We start from the raw sequence: 10,779 nt of genomic DNA on the forward strand, positions 1-10,779 counted from the left end.
GCATGTTCTAATCGCTCTAATAGGATATTATGATCAACAGTATCGAATGCAGCACTGAGGTCTAGCAGGACAAGCACAGAGATGAGTCCACTGTCAGAGGCCATAAGAAGATCATTTGTAACCTTCACTAAAGCTGTTTCTGTGCTGTGCTGAGCTCTGAAACCTGACTGAAACTCTTCAAATAAGCCATTCCTCTGCAGATGAGCAGTTAGCTGTTTGACAACTACTCTTTCAAGGATGTTTGATATGAAAGGAAGGTTGGAGATTGGCCTATAATTAGCTAAGACAGCTGGGTCTAGAGATGGCTTTTTAAGTAAAGGTTTAACTACAGCCAGCTTGAAGGCCTGTGGTACATAGCCAATTATTAGAGATAGGTTAATCATATTTAAGATCAAAGAATTAATTAATGGCAGGACTTCTTTGAGCAGTTTTGTAGGAATGGGGTCTAAAAGACACGTTGATGGTTTGGAGGAATTAATTATTGAAGTTAACTCAGAAAGATCAATTGGAGAAAAAGAGTCTGACTTAACATCGATGGTACTAAAAGTAGCTGTAGATAATATTACATCTGTGGGATGATTATTGGTAATTTTTTCTCTAATGATAAAAATTTTATTTGTGAAGAAGTTCATGAAGTCATTACTAGTTAACGTTAAAGGGATTGTTGGCTCAACAGAGCTCTGACTGTTTGTCAGCCTGGCTACAGTGCTGAAGAGAAACCTGGGGTTGTTCTTATTTTCTTCAATCAGTTGTCGTCAATTCATTCATTTTAGTCCAGTCACAAGCCAGCTTATGCCAACTGCCGTCTACCTTCTTCCTCCAAAATTAAGCCAGCCTCCACGAGAGCTTCTCTAGCTAGCTAGGTCACACCTGCTTCCAGCATCTCACCCTGATAGAAACTCCGTGATGAAGCTGGAACTCTTTCCAAACACAGGAAACAGATCAGGGAGCAGAGACGCACGTGGTTCACGCTGATCTCACCTATGATCCGGGAGACAAGGGTGGGAAGATCGATGCAAATACTGATCCAAATATTTGTAGAGGAACCAGAGGAAAAGGCAATGGTGCTCTAAAAAGAATTGCGACTAAAATTCTTTATGTTTCTTCAAGCATTTTCACCTATAATTTGAGGGACTTCTTCAGTTCTGAGACCAATTGATGGAGATCCCAGATTTTAAGCTCCAGTGGAATTGTTACCTTTGGAGAGTCATTTACAAAAGTTGAAAGAGTAACCTTTACCTCAAGAAAAAACAAAAAGAAGAAAAAAAACTCCTGCACAATAAGAATATAGAAACTGATTTATTCATTTGACTACTGAAAAAAAAATGTCCTAAAGGGTTTCTTTAGCATCTTTATCACGGTCAGTTTTGCAGTTTTTTGTTTTTTTTTGCTGACAGAGACATCACTCATGTCCCTCACACTAAACAATTAAAGAACTAATTAGAAATAAGCCCTGAGCTGACGAACAACAACAGAGTGCTCTGAGAACAGTTCTTTGATGCTTTATCCAAATTTTCTAAAAATGCTTTACCCTCTGCAGACCAACACTATATATATGAATGTGTTCTTTGCTTGATTAAATAAAGCATGAATAGACTCACTGCTCCACCTTGTGGTATAAATTTCTTTATAAATGATTGCGTTGAAATGCAGCCAAAGCCAATTCAGATTCAAACAGAATTTTAAAAAGTAAAATAGAAATAAAGACTTCAAAAACAATGAAAATATGAAACTAGAAAAATATTGAACAACTTATTAGATTATTGGAGTGTTCTTCTTTAAACATGAAGTTCGAACTTTTGCTGTAATAGTAACTGGACATAAAAGATATTTCTATAGAATTATATTACAAGTACTACTACTAAACACTATTGTTTCCTGAAGGAAAATTTGAAATATTTGAATGTAACAGGGATAACATTTTAGAGCAATAAAATTTCCCACGCGTGGGACTAATAAAGGTTATCTTATCTCATTAAGAAAAATTAAAAGACAGAAAATTGATGTGCATATCTATACTAACAACTTGACAAATTAAACATTCAGTGATTATTCACTGCAGGTCCAGAAATCAGAGCTTCGCCATCAGATCCAAGTCTGACATCAGCTGACACTCTTTATAGGAAATTCCATCTGAACTCTGTGGAGCCTGATCTCAAGGTTTTTAAGTCTGACCCTAAAACCAGAAGAGGATCTTTCTGTCTCTGCAGATTCATTGTGATCCATTTATGGGAATGATTTCATGATCACGCTGATGTTTGCACAGAGCAGACAATGAAGTGAATGTTTTTGCACACTGGTAACAGTGAAACAGTTTATTTACAGCGTGGGATCGTTTGTGTTCGGAGTATGTAGTGAGATTCTTAAAACTCTTGTCACACTGGTCACAGCTGCAGTTCCCTTCAATGTGTCTGTTTTCATGTTTGTTACGAGTTCCTGGTTGTGAAAAGCTTCTGTCACAGTGTTTGCACTTGTATGGTTTCTCTCTTGTGTGGACGCGTTTATGACTTTTAACCTCACCTGCAGTGGTGAAGGATGACCCACACTGGTCACAAATGTGCTTTTTAACACCACTGTGGAAGATTTCGTGTTTTTTTAAATCACTTGGTGTGGGGAATCCTTTCCCACATTCTTTGCAGTAGTTCATTTTGTCTCCAGTGTGTCTGCGTTGATGCATTTTTAGGTTTCGTTGCTGATTAAAAGTATTTCCACAAAGGTCACAGCGAAACTCTTTCCCACCACCACAGTGACGACAGGGTTGAGAACTGGATCCATCTGTGTCGCTCTGCTTCTAAACACAGACACAAAGACAGTGTAAGTCAGGGAATTCCTTCAACATTTTTATCCTGAACGTTGCAGTGTTGAGATCTGTTCTTTATTTGGAAATTAAAATATTTATTTTACAAGGTATAGAGGGTTTTCTCTACAGTATATATGTCCAAGCTAAATGATCATAATTATAATATTTCTTTCAAAGTCAAAATTGAATTAAATTAAATCTGGGCCTTGTGAATCGACCTAATTGCTCTTAGTATTGAAGAAGCTTCTCGGATGAGAGGTGAAACACCTTCAAGAAGTGCAGACGCTTTTCTTTCCAAGATTCTTAGAATACCCAGTAAAAATTTTCCAACCAACAATCGCCTGTCCAATAACCAACGGGCAGGGCAATGTAATCTCTGACGGCCCCTGGCCTCATGTGGCCCCGCCTTCCTCTATGGAAATTCAAGCGTGCCAGGACTCACAGTTGATTGGCTGGCCAGGGACCCATGCCCGCCCAACTTTATGCAGATCAGAGTGTGCCAGTCCCCCCCCCACACACACGCACGCACGCACGCACGCACGCACGCACGCACGCACGCACGCACACACGCACACACACACACACCATTGGCCGCTGTGGAATCCTTGAACACAGCGGACCAATGATGAGGCTGCCTGCATGTTGGATACAACTTTTGTTTTTCAATAGGAAGAGGGCCATGTGACATATCAAACAATGGCGTGCTTGGTTTCAATGTAACTTTATTCTTTCATGAGTTATTTACAAGTTTCTCTTTGTTCACAGCCATTGACATGTTGAAGAGGTTAACACGTGAGGAGCGGATCGAAATTGTGTTGATATCTGGTGAACGCAGTAACCGGGTCATTGCAGCAGATTTCAATGCAAGACACCCTACGAGACCACCCATCTCCCATGCTACAGTCAGCAAACTGCTTGCTAAGTTTCGTGAAACTGGTTCAGTGTTGGATTTGCCAAAATGTGGACCCAATAAAACTGTCACTAATGAAGAAACATCAGTGGCTGTCCTAGCTTCATTCAGCAAGAGCCCACAGCGTAGCACTCACCGCATGTCACTGGAGAGTGGCATTAATCGAACATCCCTTCGGCGGATATTAGCTACTCACAAATGGCACCCTTACAAACTCCAGCTACTGCAGCATCTCAACGAGGATGACCCAGATCGGTGCACAGAATTTGCAGAATGGGCAAAACAAAAATTGGAACAGGACCCTCAGTTCACGCAGAAGATTTTGTTCAGTGATGAGGCAAACTTTTATGTGAATGGTGAAGTTAACAAACAAAACCACCGCTATTGGTCTGACACTAACCCACATTGGATGGATCCCTCCAAGACTGTTGGAACAACAAAAGTGATGGTTTGGTGTGGTATATGGGGTACAACGATAGTGGCTCCATTCTTCATCAATTGAAACCTCAAGGCCACTGGATATTTGAAATTGCTACATGATGATGTGTTTCCCTCTTCATGCACTGAAGCTGGCACGTTCCCCGAGTTTGTCCAGCAAGATGTTGCACCACCACATTATGGGTGCCAAGTCCGAGCATTCCTAGATGAACAGTTTCCTGGAAAGTGGATTGGTCATTGTGGGCCAGTTGAACGGCCCCCAAGGTCTCCCGATCTGACCCCCTTAGACTTTTATCTTTGGGGTCATCTGAAGGCAATTGTCTATAGTGTGAAGATACGAGATGTGCAGCACCTGAAACTACGGATACTGGATGCCTGTGCTGGCATTTCTCCTGCGGTGTTGCTATCAGTGTGTGAGGAGTGGGAGAAGAGGGTTGCATTGACAAACACAATGGGCAGCACATTGAACACATTTTATAAGTGATCAGAAACTTGTAAATAACTCATGAAAGAATCTTTATTCTTTCATGAGTTATTTATGAAACACTAAGCACACCATTGTTTTTCTTGTGACATTACCAATGGGTTTGATGTGTCACATGGCCCTCTTCCAATTGAAAAAAGAAAAGTTGAGTATGTTTGGGGAGTATGATTGTGTGTACATGTCTATGTATGTCTGTCCCTACGTTGGGTGAGTGCTGAGTGTTTGTATATGTGTGCATGAGGGTGGGAAAGCATGTTTATGTCTGTGTGTGCCTGTTTGTCTGTGTCTATATGTCAGGTCGGGTCTTAGACTCCACCTCCCTGGGTACTCCCAGGCCCTCCAAGTGTGGAGGCCTATCTCCCCTCACCACACTCCCTGCTGGTAACTGATGCCCTCAGGGGTTGGTGCATTGGTGGTTCTTTGTGTCCAGGGCTGGGCGCTCAGGTATGCACCAGCTCACTCCCGGTGGCTACTTGGCGGGGCCTGGTGCCTGTCGCTCGGTCAGGCCTCTTCCGGGGCAAAGGGGGCCCTCGGGCCTCCGGCCTCGGGGCCTGCAACTCGGTTCACTCTGGCACAGCTGGCTGCTGGCAGAGCCGGCGGGCATGCCGGTGCAGCCCCCTCTGGCTTCTGCTCCGTGGCTACTGGGTAACCCCCTCGTCTGGGGATCTCCTCAGCCCTTCCCAGGAAGGTGGCACGGATGCCCCTCCGGTGGTCCTCCTTGGGCTCTCGCACTCTGGGTCCTCTGGATGTCTGGAGCCTGGATCTCCTCCATGCCTGCTTCATGTCCTGGGGGACGGGGCTATGGGCCTCCACACCCTCTAGCAGACCGTTACATGGGGGAACCTTTTGAATACAAGCGCGTTGATCCACACAGGTGTGCACACGGGTGTTCACTGTTCGTAGACATAAACTACACCTTTCTTAGCTGCTACTTCAAAGCACATTGTGCGCTGTCTGTCCTGCGTGCTGCACAACAACATTCAATATTTAGTATTTACTGCTGTTCACACTCAGCTAGATTAACGTGATGGTGTTGTGTTTAGTATGTTGCTTTGTTTTTGTTTGGTTTTTTTTGCTTGTCTTCTCTTCTTTTTCTCTCAACAGGTGATCCAGGAGATTTTTTTTTCTTTCTCTTTGTCTTTGTAAGTGCCCTTTCTCACTGTCCCTTTTCCCTTCTGTTTTTCTTTTCCTTCATCTTTCTTTCTCCCTTTCCTATCCCCCCGTCATGTCTGTCCCATCTGTAACAACTGAAAATAAAATAAATAATAACAACAAAGTTTGATCAAATGGACCAATACGGCAATGCCATGATGATCCATTTGGCAAAATAAATCCATTTGGTATCCTTGTTGGTCTTCAGACAACAATTCTGACGGCTAAAGAACCAAATGGGACAGACAAAAAAAACCAAAAAAAACCCAAAACAAAAACAAAAGTTGTATCCAAGATGTCTGACTTCTAAATGGCCACCATGGTCACCACCCATCTTGAGGAGTTTTCCCCCTCACATATACTAATGTGCCACAAACAGGACTTTAATATCACCAACCATTCCCATGTTATCATGGTGTATCCATATAAATGGCCCACCCTGTCTTTACATGTAACATTGTTATGAAAAAAATGTCAAAAGGAACCACTGGCCCCTGTGCATCTTCATTTTATAAAATTTGGCCCTCTTTACAAAAGGTTTGGACACCCGTGCTGTGCATAAAGTTTTTATGTCACGTTGAGATTTGAAAGTTACAAATAATTTCAATAATGAATCAGAACAAGTGCAACTGTAAATCCTCAAATGTGGATACAAAGTTACAGTAATCATTGTTTTTAGTTTGATGACTTATTATGTTCTTTACTGACTTTTTCAAAATTCTAGTAGATGCCATTCAGTCCAGTAGAATTACTAACATGCGAACATAATTTAATGAGCAGAGTTGATCCAAACAGTCAGCCTTAAATAAGAAGATAAAAATATAAATACATACCTCACAGTAACTGCACCTGTAGAGTTTCTTCCTGGAGTGGATCTCTTGGTGTTTTTTCAGGTAACGTGGAGCTTTAAAAGTCTTATCACACAGGTCACATTTATAAGGTCTCTCCTCAGTGTGGGTAAACATGTGGTCTTGTAACTTTGCATCTGATGTAAACACTTTGCCACACTGATCACAGAAGCAAACATTATGTCCAGTGTGAATCCGTAGGTGTCTATTTCGGCTCTCTACACAACTGAAAGTTTTTCCACAAATGTCACAGCTGTACAGCTTAATTCCAGAGTGGGTAACTTGATGACACTGTAACTGGCTACTGTGAGCAAAAGTTTTACCACACTGATCACACCTGAACGGTTTAACTCCACTGTGGATGACTTGGTGTCTTTTCAGGCTTCCAGCACGAGGAAAAGATTTTCCACACAAGTCACAGTTGTAAGCTTTAACTCCACTGTGAACGAGTTGGTGTGTTTTTAAGTGTCCAGTCTGGGTAAAAGATTTTCCACACAAGTCAGTTGTACACTTTAACTCCACTGTGGATGAGTTGGTGTGTTTTTAAGTGTTCAGAACAAGCAAAATCCTTTCCACACTCATCACAGCTGTATTTTTTCTCTCCCTTTCTTCTGTGAGGTTTGTCGGCCTCCTGAGAGCGCTGACTTCTCGCTCCATGTTGGTCCTGCAGTGACAGAGATACAAACAGAGGCAGTGAGTGAAATGCAGTCGTGGAACAAACTGAAACTCCCTCCATTAGTGGAATCAAAGTTGTCAAAGATGTCAACAAACACATTGTAGGTGTGTTACCACCACCTTCTGGTGATATTATCACATTACGATGATGTGCTACAATGAGAGTTGTAACGTGCACACAGGTTCAATAACAGTGATATTTTTGCTCGCCTTTTGAGTTGAAGTCATTGTTTCCTCTGTAGTGGCTGAGCTGAGTCTAAATGGCTCGTCTCCTCCTGATGATCAGCTGGAACACAAAATATATTTATATGAATTTCATCCTTGACAAAAAGAAGCTGAGATGGAAAGCTCAAATCCACTCAAACTAAATGTCTTCAGTTAGTGTGTCAGCCTCCAGTTAACAACAGTGGTGAAAAACTGCACTACTGAACCTCCACTGACTGAGTAACTGTAGTTTGGTGCTTCATTTGAACCTCATAGATTTTATTAAACAAACTGGATAAAAAAACTCAAACTCAAAACAAAAGGTGAGCTGATAGTAAGAAGGTCATCATCTCACACTGCATCAGGATTCTCAGACCATGTCATGGTTCACTTGATCCCTGCAAACAGGCACAAACTGAAACTCTCTAAAGCTTTTGTGAAGACACTGAAGCAGTGGACTGATGAGGCTGTGGAGAATCTGCAGGTGTGTCTGGACTGCACCGACTGGGAGGTTTTCAGGATTGTTACCAACAGTTTGGATTATTATAGAGATGCTGTGACGTCCTGTGACATCAGCTTCTATGAGGACAGCTGCATAGCATCACACACCAGGGTGAGTTAGAATAATGACCAGCCCTGGTTCTCTGATGTATTCAATGGGCTATGAAGCTGAAGACATGATTACTTCAATGAACCTGACCGAAAAGGAGGCGAGTGAGTACCACACTCTCAAAAACAAACTTAAGGCACACTTTGTAGTCAGAAGAAACATTATCTTTTAACGTGAAAAATTCAACCGAAGGCAGCAAGAAGTGGGAGAGACGGCAGATCGGTTTATTACATCCCTATATGCCTTGGCGGAGTATTGTGACTACGGGGCGCTGTACAGTGAAATGATAATTGACAGACTCGTTGTCGGAATGAGAGACAAGAGGCTCTCGGAGGAACTGCAAGTGGATGCAGAGCTCATGTTAGAAAAAGCAGTGATAGGGATTCCCCAAAGTGAGCTTGTTAAGAAGCAGCAGGATCTTCTTAAAAACAACTTCAAGCAGGAGAATCCTTGTAACGTGGACATCATTAGCAAATATAAAACATTTCAAACCAAAAAAGACCGTGCCACAAAACACAGAGAGGAACGTGAAACATGACACAAGGCAATGCAATCGATGTGGAAAGACGACACCTCACAGCAAAAACCTGTGCCCAGCCAAAGAGGTAGTCTGCAATCAGTGTAAAAAGAAAGGTCACTATGTAAGAGAGTGCAGGTCGGGGGTAGTGGGAGAAATATGGGCAGCAGGTGGTGACATTGAAGAGAGGGAAGTAGCACAGTAGCACGTGATAGAACTGAGGATGCATGGATGACTAAAAAAAAGTTAACTATATAGACTGTTGGCTCAAAATTGACACAAAGTTACAAAAAAAGAAGTTAGCAGTTACAGAGAAATTTACAGCTAACCTGAGTACTCCAGGCAACACTACAATACTACAATACTGTGTATGTAGTAGCAGACCTGACACAAGAGTTACTTAGCTGCCCAGCAAGTGTAGAGCTTGGGTTAGTGGACAGAGTAGAAGCAGTGTCACTCACTTCAGCTGAGGCGGTAAAGCGGCAGTTTCGGAAACTATTTAGCTGTTTAGGACAAACGGAGGGGGAATACAAAATTGAGCTTAAAGCAGATGCCAAGCCATTTACCTGTCGACCTCAAGAAGGGTCCCACTTCCCTATTGCCTAAAGTCAAAAAGGAGCTAGCTTGTATGGAAGAGTTAGGGGTAATCTCCAGAGTAGAGCAGTCTACTGACTGCTGCGCAGGAATCTTTCCAGTACCCAAACCAAACAGAGAAGAAGTGCGTGTGTTTATTGACTTGACCAAACGGAACAATTCTGTGAAAACAGAAAGACAGATGTTGCCATCAGTTGAGCACACCCTAGGACAGCTAGAGGGCGCAAAGTTGTTCTCAAGACTCGATGCTAACTCAGAATTATGGAAAATACCTTTGTCCAAGCAGTTAGCTCTTTTCACAACCTTCATCACACCATTCGGAAGGTATTGTTTCAATAGACTCTGTTTCAGCATATCTTCAGCTCCTGAGCATTTTCAAAAACGAATGTCTCAGGTCTTGGAGGGGCTGGACGAAGTTGTCTGCCAAATGGATGACATTTTGGTTTACGCTGACACACAGGCCCAGCACGACAAGAGACTAGTCGCAGTCCGTGTGTGGCTCACAAAAGCAGGTGTGATATTGAAAAGTGAGAAATGCGACTTTGCAAAAACCTTAATCAAGTTGCTTGGACAGATCATTGACAGTACAGGAGTCAAAGCAGACCCAGAAAAAGTGAACATGGTCAGCAACATGGAGGCACCCACCGATGTAAGTGAAACGAGACAATTCCTGAGAATGGTTAATCATCAAGGCAATGTTTCCCCACCAAGCAGAAAAAACACAGCTATTGAGAGAACTACTCGGTAGCAAAAACGTGCTGTTGGAGTGAGGCTCAACAAACAGTGTTTGACAGCATTAAGTCAGAACTGAGTACCTGGCACTCTACAGTCCCAAAGCACAAACAACAGTATCAGCCTTAAGCATCCTCCTATGGATTGGGAGCAGTGCTACTTCAGAAACAAGAGGATGACACAACCAAGGTAGTGACCTTCACTTCAAAAGCATCAACCCCCACACAACAAAGATATACTCAAATAGAGAAGGAAGCATTAGCCATTAGGGCTGCCACGATTAGTCGACTAGTCACGATTACTTCGACTATTAAATTTGCCGACGACTAATTTAATAGTTGGCGCGTCGTTTGAAGCTTTGTAAGATCCTGAAAGACGCAGGAATAAGTAGTAGGATTTAAGAGTGTACTAACAGACTGAAACAGAAGATGACAGCACTGCATCTACAAGGATCCCAGCAGCCATTAAATGCCAAAGAAGAAGAAGGAGCAGTTTCTGGTATCATAGCGTTACAGCGATGCGACAAAGGCTGTCCAAACTAGAAGACTTCTCCAAATGCAGTCGACAAATGCGTCCTTCATTTCCCCAGATTTGAAGGATGGGTCAGGTGTATTCTTCGTGACTAATCTATCCCAGAATTCATAGCGCGGCTCAGCCAATTCCAGTTTTCAACAATGGCGGCAGCTACTTAGTTTTAATATTACTTTTATTATTCTTTCTGTGTCACAAAATAAAGTTTTCAGATATTTTCAGGTGAGAATGTAGCGGTGTAAACTTCAAATATCTGCTCGATTTATCAAGACATCACATATTTG

At 42.4% G+C, this 10,779-nt stretch overlaps 1 long non-coding RNA gene across 1 annotated transcript; it reads right to left on the reverse strand.

Moving 5' to 3' along the window:
- Window positions 1-1,491: 1,491 nt before the first annotated feature.
- On the reverse strand, window positions 1,492-7,156 carry LOC102075510 (uncharacterized). The gene is made up of 2 exons (XR_001223070.2): window positions 6,618-7,156; window positions 1,492-2,791 (listed from the first exon to the last, which is right to left on the reverse strand). It is a non-coding gene; the product is annotated as an uncharacterized LOC102075510 (long non-coding RNA).
- Window positions 7,157-10,779: the final 3,623 nt, after the last annotated feature.

Source organism: Oreochromis niloticus, linkage group LG9, assembly GCF_001858045.2.
Source record: "Oreochromis niloticus isolate F11D_XX linkage group LG9, O_niloticus_UMD_NMBU, whole genome shotgun sequence".
Classification (NCBI taxonomy): Eukaryota; Metazoa; Chordata; class Actinopteri; order Cichliformes; family Cichlidae; genus Oreochromis; species Oreochromis niloticus.